The 16,894-nt window shown below is 42.3% G+C and overlaps 1 protein-coding gene across 1 annotated transcript in view; it reads left to right on the top strand.

Moving 5' to 3' along the window:
* The first annotated feature begins 137 nt into the window (after nucleotides 1-137).
* The window catches only part of LOC118594061 (transmembrane protein 45A-like), a 74,961-nt gene continuing 58,204 nt past the window's right edge, over nucleotides 138-16,894 (top strand). The window contains 1 exon segment of the mRNA XM_036203846.1: nucleotides 138-466. The gene's annotated coding sequence lies outside the window, so the exon portion shown is untranslated.

The raw sequence follows: 16,894 nt of genomic DNA, 5'->3' as shown, positions 1-16,894 counted from the left end.
TAGGATGCGAGTGGCCCAGTAGGCGGAGGCTTGACAGAGCCCGCAGGAGTGGCGGGCTGCTCCACCAATCGGCGGCCAGGGAGGAAGCCTGGCAGCCAACCGCAGCCCAAGCCAGTGACCCGCCAGGAAAACAGATGAAGCGCATCTGGACAGCTGTGCTGAGAAAGTTCGTGGGCCCCTTCCCGGCCTGCCATCCGCAAGGCACGTCTCCCACGTCGCCTCCTGCTAGCCACTTACTACTTATTTTTCCCCAAGAAGCAATCAGCAATCCAAACTTGAACTTTTTCTTCCCGCTACCCCCGCCCCCACCCCCATGAGAGGCGAGGCCACATCACATCCAACACAGTTTAATTTCCATGAGGCTTTGAGATCAAAAGAGCAGAAACAGGCACAAAAACCCAGCCGCCGTCTGATCCGAACTGGCAAAGTGGGAGAAGTGGGGTGCTGAGTGAACAGACCAAGCTGGGTAAGTTCTGAAGACGCGGGACATCACCTTAGTCTTGCCGGGATCTCTAGCCTGTGCCTTTGCCCTTCTTGCCAGACTTCTTTTGGCAAGGGGAGACAAATATCTCATGCTGGGAAAGACTGCAGGAGCATCGGGCTCCTTTCTCTGTTTTGTGGACATTGTTTGCTATTTAAAATTTGTGAGGGGTGGTGCCAGTATAAGATTTCTTGGGGACGAAATTTTGACTGGTGTTTTATAGTCAATCTTTCTTCATCCCAAAGGTAAATTCTTCTCCTCTTCCTCCTCATCTTCTTGTACAACAGTGTGTACATTTTCAAATTATAACTATCCTTCCACTCCCTGACTGTTTTGATGGAAGACTGAGAAAACCCTGATGTATTCAGAATTAACACAACTTCTGACAAATTAAAACTTAAAACTTGAATCCTGTAAAGGACTTACTGGATCTTTCATTTAAGTTTTGAATGTAGTCAGAATTGTGAATATCCCTTTTCAAAGAGGGAGACCTAAATTTCTAGATGGTTATTAACAAAATAATTAAACACCTGATAGACCACTTTGTGTGCCTGTGATCCTGTAATTATATATTTAACCTCTAATTCTGTCAAAACAATATCCACTGTGATTGTTATACATGTGTGCTTACAGATAGCTCTAGTTTATGGGTCAGGATTTAGGAATGAGGGGGTGGAAGATGCTGAGCTGTGACCAAAGGACCTTTCCTTCTGAAACATCTATGATTTCCTCCATCTGAGGAATGTTTTGAAGTTCAAAGTTATGTTGCATGCTGTTCACTCTTGGAGGGAGATCTGACTCAAATCAATATTTAATTTCTGGCTCTTAAAGCAGTGGTGAGGATTTGGTGCAAAAATTGTTACTTGTGGAGTATGTTCTGGTCCACAAAGGTGGAAGAACTAAAGCGGATTTTGGGATGCAGGGCTAGAGGGACATTATTATAGAGGGGCAATGAGAGTTGGTGAATCAAGCATCACAGTACAGTCTTGGATAAACCACTCAGCCTACCTGTTCCTCATTTTTCTTCTTTGTAATGTGTTAATAATACATAATTGTGAATACTGATGGTGTCTAGAGTATCAAGTTAAAATATGTTAATTGTTAGGCTGGCCTGGCATAAAACACATCTTTGCTGTGTTTTTATTCTTTATCACCTTCCTTCCCAGCTTCTGTACACAGATTTCTTCTGTGGCATTCTGACTTCTTGAGAAACTAGGGTTTATCCAGCTCTGAACACTTGCTAGCCAGGCATGATGTGAGGTTATAAAACAGAAAGCATCATGAATGGATGGCAAAGAAGAATTGATTGAAGCTTTAGATGTAGAAGGTTCTGGAGTGCATAATGTAGTAGGTTGGTTTCACGAAAAGGCCGCCATTACCGGGAAGTGGTTTTGACAGTTCGCTTTAGGGGTGATGGTGCTAAGAGTCAGAGCTGAGACAGAATCTAGAAGCAAGGGGGAGAATGGCAGAAACATGGCCGCTGAAAAGTGTGGAGCTATCCTGGGAGCACTGAGAAAAAGCTACAAGAAATTAGTGTGGGTGGGTGTGGGGTGGTGCTGGCCATAAGCTTTCTGCTGACTGGGCAAGCGCCATGAGAGGGCTTGGATTGTCAGGTGGTGAAGGAGAGTTTGTGAAGTATATTGGCACGGGTGTGGTAAGCTGAACTGACACCAGTTGCCAAGTGGAGATTTTGTGACAGGGTTCGTTTCTGGGATCCCCACCGCTTATCCAACATGCTCTCCTCCTGTAGCTGGGGTAGGCAGAACTGGATGGCTCACCAGGACCTGGCAGTCTGAACATTTGCAGTGATATCTTCCAGCTCTGTGCTAGTGGTCTGGTACCCTGGGGCATTACCCAGGCTATTTTTTGTTAACAAGGGCCACTTAGAAGTCTTTGGCAGGAATGTGATCGTTAGACCCCTGCCCTGTTCTCATATAAACCCAGTGTGTGCAAAATAGATCTTTAACATCCTGCTAGTAAAGTTGTCTATCCCTGTGTTAATATTTAGAAATTTAAAATTCCAATTACTGAGGCAGGTATTACCTATCATATGCATTTGAGTGAAGGGTGAAGTTTGAGTTCTTGTGCCTTGTTCCCAATGACACTGTGGCAGAGAGCTGGGTTGTGGCTGCTGGCCACCTGCCTGACCTCAGGCAAGACACTGAGCCATTATGACTCTGTGATGTCATCTATGGAATGATCTTCCTGGTCCTTTTCCCTTAGGTGGTCATATATTCATCTCCTACCAACTTTGGAACAGTCTGTTGTCCGAAGGTACCTACTTGATACATCCAGCTATTATTTCTGTCCACTTAACATTTGGCAAGTGTTCCGGTGTTCAGCTCATGGTATCTTCACAGAAACCTTATGAGGGTTGCTACCCCACAGAGCCTTGCTTTTATCATTGAGGAGACAGAGGCATAGATGGATTAAAATACTTGTCCACAATCCATAGTGAACTGCTGGCAGACCCAGACCCAGCCTAATGGCAGACCCAGACCCAGCCTAACACAAAACCCGCTAGCTTTGACCACTAGGCTACACAGTCTTGGGTATATGAGAAACTGGCTCTTCTTCCTCCCCCACTTTTTCTCTCCTCCCTCCTCCCCCCTTTGCGCCCCCCCCCCCCCAGGGTTTCTCTGTGTAGCTTTGCACCTTTCCTGGAACTCACTTTGGAGACCAGGCTAGCCTCGAACTCACAACGATCCATCTGCCTCTGCCTCAGGAGTGCTGGGATTAAAGGCGTGTGCCACCAATCGCCTGGCCCTCCTCCCCACTTTGTTCTCTTTCTTGTTCCCCACTTCCTCTTCCTTCCTTAGTTGCAGGGTTTTGCTACATAGCTTAAGCTAGATTCAAATGTGTGATCCTCCTGCCCTACCTTCCCGAGTCCTGGCATCCCAGGCAGCCATCATGCCAGGTTTCATTGTTCTAGTGTGTGGTTGTCAGAGTCAACTAGACAATGGGAAGAGGGTCCCTGGAGCCAGGGATGCACTGATAAACTTTCCCTAGAGAGGCCAGAATAGCAACAGGATTCTGTCTAGGAGGTGATAGGAGACATTGTATTGCATAGTAAGTGGATTTCATTGCCTGCAAACATCTGTCTTCTTATCTTGTTTGAACAGAACTCACTGTAGTATCTGGATTTAAAGTAGACAATAAATGTCAGCTGGTGTTAACTGATGTGTTTTTAAATCTTTGGGTGCAGAAGCACAAACCTGTTTTTTTTAATCTCTTAAAGTACCTAGCTCTAGATCACCCCAAAAGCTTTACAAGAGTGATTTTCAAGTAGTATACCTCAACTGGACAACAGCATACACTATTCTCCCTGCCATGACTATTTGTCAATTAGTGAGTTAGTAAACGAAATGAAATAAATACTGAAATCAAATATGTATTAACGTGCATTTGAAGTAGGTTCCTGGAATCCTGGTCTCTCTTCTGCCCAGACTTGAGATGAATAGGTGCTTTCCTCTAAATGACATTATCCCATGTACTGCATCATCCAAGGCCCAAATCAACAGAACTAATCATTCACGGATGGAAACCCACTGCCTCAGCTTCCTGCTCTTACAGGTGTGTTTACAGGTGTGCACTCTGTGTGTACAGGTGTGCACCACCACACCCAGCAACCAGGGACAGTAGCAGGAAGCTGAGTGGGCAACATAGCATCTTTTTCAGATTTGGGTCTTCTCCTTGCAGACTTTCTCTGTGTGTCTCTTCTCAGCTTAGTTAAAGGTTATAGATGGTACTTCATTCCATTTTTTCTGATTCTGCTTCAGCGAAGATCTCAACCTGACAGTTGTGGCACACAGAGCTTCATGAGTGTTATCTTGTCACAGAGGACAGATAATCCTGCTCAGATGGGAGAATGTTCCCTTTCTAAGGCCACACTGGCATCAGGAGAAGCTTGTCTACTGAGGTTAGTTTGCATGGCTTCCTCTCTCAGGCTGTTGGCATGCCGACCTCCTGTGTGAAGTTGCCCTTGGCTTTAGAGAGCCTGCTGTGGACTTTGACACTCAGCTCTCTCAGGAAAACCTTGGAAGACAATGAGTCGTTTCTCCCAAACCAGCCCTCACCACTTTGGACCAGCCTGTTCCCCTAAGGTGCCTTAGACCATCCTAATATGGAAAAGGGGACAAAGACAAATGTTCTTGCTGTCCTGAGCAGACGTGACTGTCCTCTGTGGTGGTGAGTTAAAACAAGGTGGCACTCTCCGTGGCAAGGAACAACGTGACTTTATCTGAACCTTTCCCCATTGTACCTGAAACTCCACAGGTTCTAGAAAAATATTTGTAATATATTATATATTTCTCTTTAATAGGGAGAAAATAGAAAATGGGCTTTTAAAGAAATAAGATGTCTGTGAAAATTGATCTCCAGAAAGCAAAGTGTGCTAATTGATTAGTAAGAAGTGTAAAGGTCTCTGGTTTAAGTCTCTTTTTATTGATTATCCTTGTTACCTCCAAAAGATCACACCATTCTTTGGACTATTCTACAGCCTAGCTCTGTGATATTAACACAGCTTTCCTGTTGAGTTTCCAACTGGGGCTCATAACCCTTGTCAGTGGGCCGGTACCTTTTATCCTCAGCACTTAGAATCAAGCCAATAGGCACTATGGGAGGAAAGTTCCACCCAGGGTCATAGCTAAATAAATAAATGGACAAAATTAAATCAGACCTCTTCTAGGATGTTTACAGAGGGCGCTTTTCATCGGGCAGAGCCCTTCCCATGAACACTCACTTGTTCAAGCCCTGATTTATGTTCTGTTAACTTCATGCTACAGAGCCAAGGCTTCCCGAGTGTTGTACTTACTTTTGGTAATAGCAACCCATGTAAGAAGTTTCCCTCTTTATTCTTGATGACTTGAAAGTATCATCGGTTCATTTCTGATTTGAATCAACACTGAGTTGCCAAATTGACACTGTTCCTTTTGTGTAAAGGCTGTCTATTTCTGACATAGTCTATCACAAAATATATTTTCACAAACGAGTATTACATTTAATTTGATTTAAATTCAGTAGGAGAAACAAAATCCAAAGTTTAGGATATGTAAGATTTCACAATTTCAGATAAATATTTCTTTTAAAAAACATCTTAGTACCTTAAATATCCCTCTAAAGTAGAAACAGTAAATTAAAATATCATAATATTGAGATTATAGGCAGGAAATTTCCTAATCTATAAATCCAAAAACTTGAAACTTTTTCTTTCTCTGAGTCAGGATCTCTTTCTCTAACCTAGGTTGATCTCTAACTCATGATCTTCCCTGCCTCAGTCTCTTACATGCTGAGATTGTAGCCATGCACCACCATGCCTGGCTCAAAATATGAACAATTTAAAGTGCTCATATGATGGCCAAAACATTTCATATGTCACAGTATTTTGGATTTCTGGTTTTCTGATTAAAAAATGCTATAAAATCTTTCCAAGTAACACTAAACCTGACAGCCTTGGAAAGAAAACATTTCTGCCTCCATGGATTTAGACAAAGGTCCCCAACTTGTAACTACTTTTCCATAATTCAGAAGACATTTCTCATATTCACTAGCCCTTACATTTTAATTTTGAGTGAAAACAAACTAAAATGCCACATACCACTTTGATATTGTAGCTATGGATGTGTGTGTATGTATGTAGGTATAGTTGTACGTATGTATGTATGTATTAATTCTCTTACTCCGTTCCCTCTTAATTTCTCTTGCTATGTTCTTTAGTTTGAAGACCTATCCTTTCTTCAGCATTAGAAGTTTTTTCCCATGTATTTGATTTTTTTCTCTATTTACAAAAATAGAAAATAATACTAATGATGTAGAAATATGTTAAGGGTAGATAAGAGGCCAAAATAGAAAAAGAGATTGCTGTGGGATGTTCTGTATGTCAAATGTGTTGTTCTGATTGGTTAAAATAAATAAAGTGCTGATTGGCCAGTGGCCAGGCAGGAAGTATAGGTGGGACAAACAGAAGAGAATTCTGGGAATAGGAAGGCTGAGGGGAGAGACACGGTGAGCCACCGCCATGAGAAGGAAGATGTAAGGTAATGGTAAACCACAAGCCACGTGGCAAAGTATAGATTAATAGAAATGGGTTAATTTAAGATAGAAGAAACAGATAACAAGAAGCCTGCCTCGGCCATACAGTTTGTAAACAATATAAGTCTCTATGTGCTTAGTTGGTTGGGTCTGAGCGACTGGCGGGTAAAAGAAATTTGTCCTGACTGTGGGCCAGGCAGGAAAACTCTAACTATAAGAGATTTAGTAGTATGTAGTACACTCAAACATTTTTCTTTTACTTCCTGTGTTCTTTAATGTAATAAGTAATAAGGATTTAAATATTAAAAACAGTAATGGAGAAGAAAAAGGGCCCTGGAAAATGACCACATCCAAGTCAGATTGGCTGAACCTTAGAGATAAAACCCAGAGGAAGTCAGGATGATGGGAAAGAAGATGTTGAGGAAGGATGAAGGAATTAGAATAGAGGCATGGAGGCTTCTTACCTTAAGCAGGTACCATGAAAGTTAGACTCTCCCAGTTGCTTTACCCTAGTGTTGAATTCTGGGCTCAATTGTGGTATACCCTGCATATGGGGCGACTGCCCCAGAGCGGGGTGACTGTTTTCCCCTTACTGGTTCCATGACTTTCTTGGATGAGTTGTTCACAACAGGAAGCAGATGGTTGAATCAATACCAAATTCCCCTTCAGCACATGAGGGAGACTTCCTACAAACATTAGTCCATCTTTTCCTCATCAGAAATGTGGGCTTGTCTGCCCCTATTTCTGATGGTCACTGTAGGAAAGATAATGAAGTGATGTATAGTCGGGCTGTGTCTGGACCGTTTGCCTCAGAACTGAGCAGTTGTGTGCCCATGCTTGCTGTGAAGCTCTTTCGTCACAGAAAGAGGCCTGAGCTATCCCTGTAACAAACACCTTAGGAGGTAGAGACTGCATCCTCACTTTGAAGGGGATGCATCTGAAACTAGAGAAGAGCAAGGTTTCCAGCGTCATAGAGAATTTAAACCCAGGGTCACCTCTTGCCCGTGCCTGAACTCAACAGTATACCGTGTGTGTTATTACTCTTAAAAATGAAATACTCTCATTACTTGTCACTTTCCAGGGTATAGATAAGTTCAAGTCCAGTGTGGGCATAAGTATCCCTGGGTACACCTACCTCTTTATCCTGATTGCCCAGAACTAACTCTTTCTCTCTCTCTCTCTCTCTCTCTCTCTCTCTCTCTCTTCTCTCTCTCTCCCTCTATCCCTCTCTCTCACCCTCCCTCCCTTCCTCTCTCTCTCTCTTTCAGTGTTCTGGGATCCTGGGACGACAGTAACATAATTGTCTTTTTTGATCTTGATGCACCCCTTTTGGTTAAATATCCACTACTCTTTGCCTGAATTGCTACAGTGGATCTCAAAGTATCTGTAAAAGACCATTTGCATTTTGTTCCACAGGTATTTGCACACCGTTTTTTGCTGTGTAAAAAACAACAACAAAAATTCTGCTTAAATTTTTCTTCAATTTCAAATAACTTAAATATATTTAAATGTTTTTCTTTACATTTCCTTTCAATTTCTGCATTTCATGAAGATGTCAACATACTCTTTTGCAGACCAGACTGGTCTACAGACCAATTTAAATGACACTCTACTACTGGCTTCTTGAAAAGACTCCAAGGCATCCAGACAGATTATACACACACACATATATACATAATAATATATAAATATATAAATAGTACAAATAAAAGTTACCCATTTTTCTTCTTAGGTCCCCAATGGCTTTGAATTTCATTTAAAATAAGGCCAGATGTTTACCCTGTCTTAGGGAGCCTTAGGTCGTTCATATGGCTTTGCTTCCATGTCCATAACTTTTTTCTTTTTTGAGATTATAATATAATTACACTATTTCCCCCCTTTCTCTCTTCAAACCCTTACAGATAGCCCTCCCACCTAGCTCTCTTTCAAATTCATGGTATCTTAACACAGGTTGTTGCCTGTGTGTGTTTCTAAATATATAAATACAACCTGTTCATTCTATACAGTGTTACCTGTAGGAATATAATTTCAGGGCAGACCATTTGGTTTGGACAGTTAATCGGTGTTCTCTTCCCTGGGGAAGACTTTCTGCACTCTCGGCATTCCTTGGTTGCCTGTAATTTCTTGTGTTGGGTTGAGGTCTCCTGAGCTTCCCCTAGTCCACAATAGCATGCCATTGGTGTCATCGTTGTTCAGCTAATGTTTAGGCAACCCTGTTGTTGAGACTTGATGGGTGGAGGAGCTTCTGGCACTTCTAGAGGACAAGATCTGACAGCCAACTCCCTGTTCCTCTGGCTCTTACAATCTTTCCATCCCCACTTCTGAGCTCAAGGTGCAGGAGTGGTTTTGTAGATGTCTCCATTGAAGCTGGGCTCCACAACACTGCATTTTGGTTGGTTGTGGTTTTCTTCAGTGGTCTCCTGCTCTTGCCAACAGAAGTCTCCTTGATGGGGGGTGAGGGGGTGAGGACAAGACATGTGTGGGTATAAGGACACATATTCAGAATGAAGTTAGGGACTGTGATGATTTAGCTAAGTGGCTGTTGTAGGTTCTCCTTTGTGGTCCCTGACTTCATTAGCCCAGGGTAGTTGGCTATGTTTCCAGTATCATTTCCAGCATTATTTTCCCCTTATTGAGCAGGTCTTAAGTCCAATTAAAGAGCTATTGATTACTGCCAGCGCATTTGTGCCAGCACTGCACCCTAAGGGTTGTTGCAGTGATTCATAGGCATCATTGATGGGTAGGGCTACCATTTGCTTCCCTTCTTTGGAAGCTTGCCTGGTGCCTTCTGGTACCACACAAGCTAGTCCTCCAAGAGGAGGCTTTCAGGTCAGTTCCAGCTCAGGGGCTTTTGGTCCCTGTGTCTAGTATGTGTAGTACCCCCCTCTTTCAGATTCCACCCCCATCTTTGCTCTCTAGGTGTCCCTAATGCTAATAAAGAGTGTTCAGGTTTTGGTAAACGGTGGATTTAAATAGAGAACAAACAATGATTGAGGATGTGAGCTACACTTTGATGTATTCTTTCATCTCTTAGATCAAGCATGGACAAACACTTCCATCACTGTCTCTCAGGCAGTGAGAACCTTTCACTAACTGTAGAATGAGCAAAATGTAAGGTCTAAAACCAAGTCCCTGAAAAGACCTGAGCAACTTAGCTTTAGTAGACTAACTTGATGATCCCCTGGCCACCTTAGCATGAAGATGCTTGTTCTCAGTTCATGCTTCATAAGTGCTTTTAGACTGCTTGTTTTCTTCAGAGCCAAATGCCTCTAAGATCGGGGAATAAAATGATGGTAGTGCATTGTTGTTACCTTGCTCCCACTGGGGAGGATTCCTTAGCAGGGAGCATGCCTGCTAGTGTTCAGTGCTTAAATAGAGAACTGATAAAAAAAAAAAAATCTACTCTAGCCAAACAGTTTCCTGTCTGATTTGGCTTTGGCCTTTGATGCTTGCTGTCCAGAGAGTCTTCTGTATGGAAGCATCCAGGACTCTCACTTTATCTCACCACTGTGCATGCCTGTGGCAATAAATGCCAAGGTAGTAGCTACAGCCAGAATGGTTCATGGAGCCACAAAGAGCCATGGCTTCTAAAAAGAGGAATTGCCAATATCTGTGATTTTTGTCTGTTGTCTACTCTAGTGATTTCTAGGCTCAGAAATTGATTCTTCTGTCTTTTGTTAATTACCTGTCATTACAGCGACAAACCTTTTTACATTTTAGTTTTGAGACATTTATATTTAGTAGGATTGGAAGTCAGATATATCAGCGTGCTTTCCTGTGTGTGTGTGTGTGTGTGTGTGTGTGTGTGTGTGTGTGTGTGTGTGTAATCCAGGATTTGACAAATGCTTCTGAAGTAGACAGTTCACGGACTATTCTTTGAAAATGGCCAAAGTAGTATATGCTTGTTATATAATATTTGTATTGGATGAAAAATGGGATGAATTTTAAAAATTCTCCTACTGCAGATAAGTAGCATAGCTAGATTGACCTTTGGTTTGATATAACTAAAATATCAGGTAAAATATTTAAGTCAGTGGTTTGTATAACTATAACCCTGGCCATGGAACTCTGAAGAAAACCCAGAAGCCAGAGGTGAAAGAGATGTGTATTCTCACTACTTCAGATCATCTCCTAGAGAGAGTCTAAATAAGAAGATTGTCAGCACAGGTGGAATTCAGACTTCTTGAGCTGAAGCATTGGTGAGAAGAACTTAAGGGAGAATCAAGGGGGCTAGAGTTAGAACAGAGCACTTGAAATGAAGAGATCTATAGAGAGAAAGGGAGGCTTAGATAACTCCAGGGGATCCCCAGAAGGAATCAGCATTATATTAGCGAGCAAACGCTTTTGAAGACACTAATGAAAACGATGTGCTAGGATTGAAGGTTGTCACTGCTTAGATATATTCCCTACAAATTCATATCATGGAAACTGAATTCCCAGTGTTGTGTGCTAATGGTCATGAGGAGCTGGGTCCTATAGGAAATAAGCGGAATTAGTTCAGGTCAAGAGAGCAGAGCCTGGGTAACGGCACTAACGGCTTCTCAAGAAGAGGAAGAAGCTGTCCTAGCTAGCTTGCTGACTTTCTATGAGATGTTCTCTGCTCATTCTGAGGAAGCATTGAAGTCTCTCATCCCCCGGAATAACTCCCTGTTATTCCCACACGTTCCTACAGAGCGCTGAGCCTGTGAGGGATAAATTTCTTCTCATCATATATCAGTCAATCGTAATTGTTTAGTGGTAACAACATCAAAGGGAAATGAAAAAATGAGCTTGGCACCCAGACAAAGCTAGGGATGTTGCCCATTGTAGTAATGCTAGAGAACCTCTAATCCATGAGTCATGGGGTAGAGCAGTTTGGAAAATCATCCTGGAATTACTGGTCCTAGTCTCAGGGATGCTCTGCATGTGCCAACAAATCATAGAATAGCAATTTCCCCAAGAATCCAACCGTTTCCAGTCACTTAGCCTCATCCCAGACAGAGATGAAGAATATTTATAAGAATTAAAAAAAAAATCTACTCTCAATTCAGGTAAAATATATCATGTCTGGCACCTCAAAAGAGTAAATCAACTGTATTTAAAAGGAAAGTCACTATGCTAAGTCTCCCCGAGGAGCATTTCCATGCTTGGCTAAGTCAAATAATTTACTCCAGTGTAACATTTTGTACACAACAAACCGGAGACTGCCTGGCTTATTGTCTGTGTTGATATTTGCTTTGGCTCCTGGGAAGCAGCTCATCTTTGATATCTGTACCTGTTTAAACACACATATTTTCCTCTGCTTGGTACCTCTGCCTTGAATTACAGCAAGCTAAACTCAGCTAAGGCATTACCCAACTTCAAGATACATTCTGAGTAATGGACAGTGAAGATAAGTAAGTGACGCAGCGCTAATTTTCTGAGGTGGCTGAAGGACTAAGACTCAGAAATCTTAGAGGAGAGGGAGGGCTACCCTGGGGACCAGACAAGGTCTCCACAGGATTAAGGACTGCATACGCCAAGGTCCAGAGCCTTTGAATCCCAGTGTGGGACCTGTCAAGAGTGAAGACAGCATATCCCATAAGCACAGTGGCAGAGGCGGTGATGCAGGATGTTTTCATTGTCAGAGGTTAGAGTCTATGCAGATACCTGTCCGGACAGCAGCTGTGCAGTCCGTAACCAAGCTCCACAGGTTGAACCTGCCTATCCATCTCTTCTCCCTCTGTAATTCTGACAGCTTTTAACTTGAGTCCCAGGGCTCTTTGTCTGATCCATCCCTCCCCAACTCTGAGGGTCCACCTGACACTCTAACCTCTGATCTGAGTATCTTTGTGAGACATTTCCCTGCCAGAATAAGCTTTGTTCAGTTTGATTGAACTGAGCCCAGTTGTTCTTTCTGACTCTGCCTGTGCAGAAATGGAATTTTTTTTAACCCTCTATAATTTATTAGATCCTTGCTGTCTAGAAAATCCATTTGTATTGAAGTTCCAACTCATATTTCACAATGGGGGGGTCACTATCATTATGTAATCAACATTTTACTCTTGGGGGAATTCAGATGCAAGTAAAGGGGTCAGTCTTTGTGAAAATTGATTTCCCGCCAATGGTCTTGTAACACTTGGAACAGTCCCAGGGGTAACTCCTATGGACAGGGTGATTAGACATGCAAGGATGTTGGGAGAGTGGAAGTCAGGATCATGATCACAGCCATGGTCTTCAGGGTCGGAATTATTCATTTGATTATTTACATGATTTAACAATTACAGCAGTGTCTACAACCCTAGGCATGGGGCATCAAGTGTGCTTAGAATTTCATTGTCTTTCAGTAATCACGCACTGAAGGAGGGTCTAGATTTGGGTTTTGTTTTCCATGAGAAAGGGACAATAAGAGGAGACTAAGAATCTAGCTGCTTCTGTCTCATGAGCTCAGGACTGCCTTCTATTTCAGGACACATCTAAGGAGGTGAAGCCAAGGACAAGATTAAGCTTTCTGCAGAGAAATGCACTGAAACTTGATATAATCTAGGTGACATTAATTTTGAAAAGTCTTGCTGAGCTTACCTTTGGTTTATAATTATGTTTTGTGGTGGTGATAAGCAAAATAGGGTGGGGTGAGTGAATGAAATTATTCCAGATAAGCAGCAATGTGCTGACAGGTCCTCAGAAGGGAGGTGATATTGTCAGAGGAGAATTAGCCTGACCGTGGGAAAACAGTCAAGGGCATTCTACTTTACCACAATCTCAGCCTTTCCTTTCTTTCTTTCTTTCTTTCTTTCTTTCTTTCTTTCTTCCTTCCTTTCTTCCTTCCTTCCTTCCTTCCTTCCTTCCTTCCTTCCTTCCTCCTCCTCCTCCTCCTCCTCCCTCCCTCCCTCCCTCCTTCCTTCCTCTCTTTCTCTTCATTCTTTTTCAATGGGCAAATATTATTTTCTTTCTTATTAAAGTCTAGGCATAATAAAGACAAAAAGACTAGGACAATATTTATTAGATTTGAAATGAAATACTTTATTTGAAATTCTAATAGAGATTTACAAGATAAACTCAGTTAAAGCAAACTGTCCTTGCAGTGTGATGACTACTAATTATTATCTGTGACTCCACTTAGATGTCACCCACTTATCACATTCCACCTGCATACTTGCTGTGGGCTATATTCTACTTAATGCAAATTAAGTTTTCTCTTTTCGTTTTGAAATAAGATATATAAGCAAAGGACTAGTAAATTAAAAAAGAAAAAAAAAAAGTCCAAACAAAGTGTTAAGAAACCAAAAAAAGATCTCCAGAAGTATCATTGAGTTTGTTTTGTGCTGGCCATCTACTGCTGGGCATGGAGCCTGCCTAAGAATGATTTGTATATCCAGTGATATTCCTTTGGGGAAAAGTAATCTTTTCTTGCAGGCTGGTATCAGTTGGAGATAGCTTCTGGGTTAGGGATGGGAGCTCACTTCGACTTCCCCTCTCGGCCCTGGGAGTCAGTCTGGATTGGCTCTTGGAAGTCTCTGGGAGTTCATGAGTGCATCTGTCTTCTGTCTGGAAGGCATTTTCTTGGTGTCTCCTGTCCCTACCGACTCTTCCAGTCTTTCTGAAGCACTGTACCCTGTCTTGTTTTCACTGTCTCACTGGTTTCTCCTTCCTACATTCTCATGGCCTCTCCCAAACCTGGAGTTGCCTTTCAGCAACTTCCTGCAGGTCCCATTCACACAGAAACCGCACAGAATTCTGAAGAGACTCCGACGGATGGCCTTTTCATTTGTATCAGTATTGGATTGGATTTAAAGGAGAATTTGTATGCCACTGTAGAGAGCCTTCCTTAGTTTTCCTGAAATTAAGGGGGCCCTCCCCAACCCAAAATTCTTAAGTGATACAGATTTTGAAAAGTTAGGAATGGAAGGAGGTCAGTTAAGGAGATAGTTTGATTTTGAAGTGTCCTTGATCCAGACACTTTAGTTTGTCATTGAGTTTAGTCATTGAGGAGGGTACCCTCAATAACGTGAAGTATCAACTCTCACACTGGACCTCTTTAGAACTAGGTTTCAGGGCCTTACCAATTACTAGTAATGTTAAATCCTAAGACTTGTTGAGAGACTTGGCTATGGCATATAATTCATATGGAGTGTGGTAAGGCCTGGAAAGGCGAGTTTGTAAGAAATATCAGTGGCTAGAAAGGTGGTATTTTTCCTTCCTTATTTGGCATAATTTCAGTTATTTACCATGCTTTATTTAGCAAATGACACTTACAAATATCTCATTTTCACTCCCTACAGCTCAACTGTTCTTCCCTCTTACTGGTTCACAGAGGGTTTGTACAGGATAAACTGCTATTCTTCCTTGCTGTGGGTGAGTTGAGAAACACTTAGGACAAAGGAACAGAAGTAGTTTCTTTGGTCATCATAGGAACGGCTGCCCATTTCTTTGTCTTGATTGAATTAATCACCCTTAATATGTTTTTGGAGGATGTTTCTTCGCGAGTGAATTACACACTCATTTAGAGTGTCTAGTAGAGTTATTCAGTTGTTAGCAATATGCATTACCTCCAGCTCCAGGAGGATATTCTAACCTCTAAACACACCACACACACACACACACACACACACACACACACACACACACACACACTCACATACATAAATGAATCAATCATTTTCTAAATATCCTTTTTTATGATGAGGTATTCCACATGTACCCCACTAATCTTGTCTTAATGATAGACCCAAATGCTGAAAGCACTGACGCCGAGTGTTTGTTCCTGAGTTTTCTTAAGTTCCACACATATATTTTCAGGTGGTGGGTGTCGTCTGAAGTATTAATCTCATCCCCTTCCTCTGGTTGGAATGAATGTGAGGTGGTTAGCTTGGTAGGTGGGCCCAGGTGAGAGACACAGACCCATAGGTGGGCAACATTCCCATGGTAGCCTTGTACTTTTATGTTTTCGTGCTTGGTATCTAAGTGAGATGGTTGAACGGTGTCACAGAAATGAATAATCAGAATGCAAATTAGGTGAGAGTAAAGCAAATGAGGGTAGTTACTATTCAGTGACAAGAGATGCACCGGTCAACTGACTCACTCTCACTTCCTGATTGGGAGACACTGTGTCCTCTGGCAACCTGGAGCCTCACAGATGAGTTGACGGCCAGGTTTGTGAGTCGAATGACAGTAATTGAAGAGTGCTGTGGGTCAGGTTCTGTAGGATGAGTCTAGGTGGAGGCCGCTGGCAACAAGTAAAATGTCCAGGGAGAAACTGAGCGGGAAGAAGGAAAGAGAATTGGGAGTGGACTGGTGCAAGACTGATGCTTGTGAAATAGACGTATCTTGATTGGTGAGTAGCACCTTCCAGGCTGGAGTTAAGGTGCAGCACATCTTCAGCACTCCCAACCCCGGGGGACCTGGGCAAAAGTAAAAGTGTAATAAGTTTAAACATTCGTATTAGTTGCTTTTGGTGTACACAGAGACGTTTGTGAGTGAATATGTGTGTGGGTGTATGAATACGTCTGTAAATGTGTGTGTGTGTGTGTGTGTGTGTGTGTGTGTGTGTGTGTGTGAATATGTCTGTGAGAGATTGAGTGTGTAAGTATGTGTGGGGTTGAGTATGTGTGTGTGTGTGTGTGTGTGACTGTAAGCTGAGAAGTGTTAGCCTATCTTTTTTTTTTTATTCCAGAAACTTTTCAGCATTAATTTCAGAACAGACCTGGACTTCAGCTATCCCATTTTTCCCACTCTCGTGTCTGTCTGCAGTACTTGTGTGCTGAAACTGAGCCAGATAAATGTCTTAGAAGAAAGGTGTGGACTGTGATGGTTAACAGTTGGTTTACTATGTCTCCAATAACAGTGCACTTGATAATGCACAAATTACAAATTTTGATTCATATAAACATAGTCTGAGTGCAGACTTTACCTTGCATTTGAGACTTGTGCAAGTAACTTCACCTCTGGACTTCAGTCCTTCCACTTGCCAAGGATGTGATATCAGCTTCCCGGGATGGTAAGCATCTAATGAGGTAATGTGAGTGAAGAGCCTGTTGGCACCGTCTGTCTCATGGTGGCGTCAAAGGGAAATCTAGCTCCCTTGAGTCGACCAGTTCCCTTTCAAGCTCCATTCTCTAGCATTAGGACTATGGCCCGACAAGTCTGACTCTTAAAATCACAAGTATCTCCTTAGTTGGCTTCTTGTGAATTGTAGATAATTGAGGCAAAGCTGAAACTACCTAATTCTAATGACTCTGTGGAAATACCATTTATTTCATGTTAGATTCTATCATTGCTATTTTTCAGGCAGAGGAGACATTAGATAGGGTGATATATCTTTAATGCTGGATTTTATTAAGGTTTCTGTGACATTTTCCCTTTCTGGAATCATAAAGGGTCCTACAGTTGAACTATAAAGCCTGCCACCCACTGTAAGTTTCTATC

This window comes from Onychomys torridus, chromosome 12, assembly GCF_903995425.1.
Source record: "Onychomys torridus chromosome 12, mOncTor1.1, whole genome shotgun sequence".
In the NCBI taxonomy this organism is placed as follows: Eukaryota; Metazoa; Chordata; class Mammalia; order Rodentia; family Cricetidae; genus Onychomys; species Onychomys torridus.
Note: the sequence above shows the minus strand (reverse complement) of the source record. Positions and strands in the feature narration are given on the sequence as shown.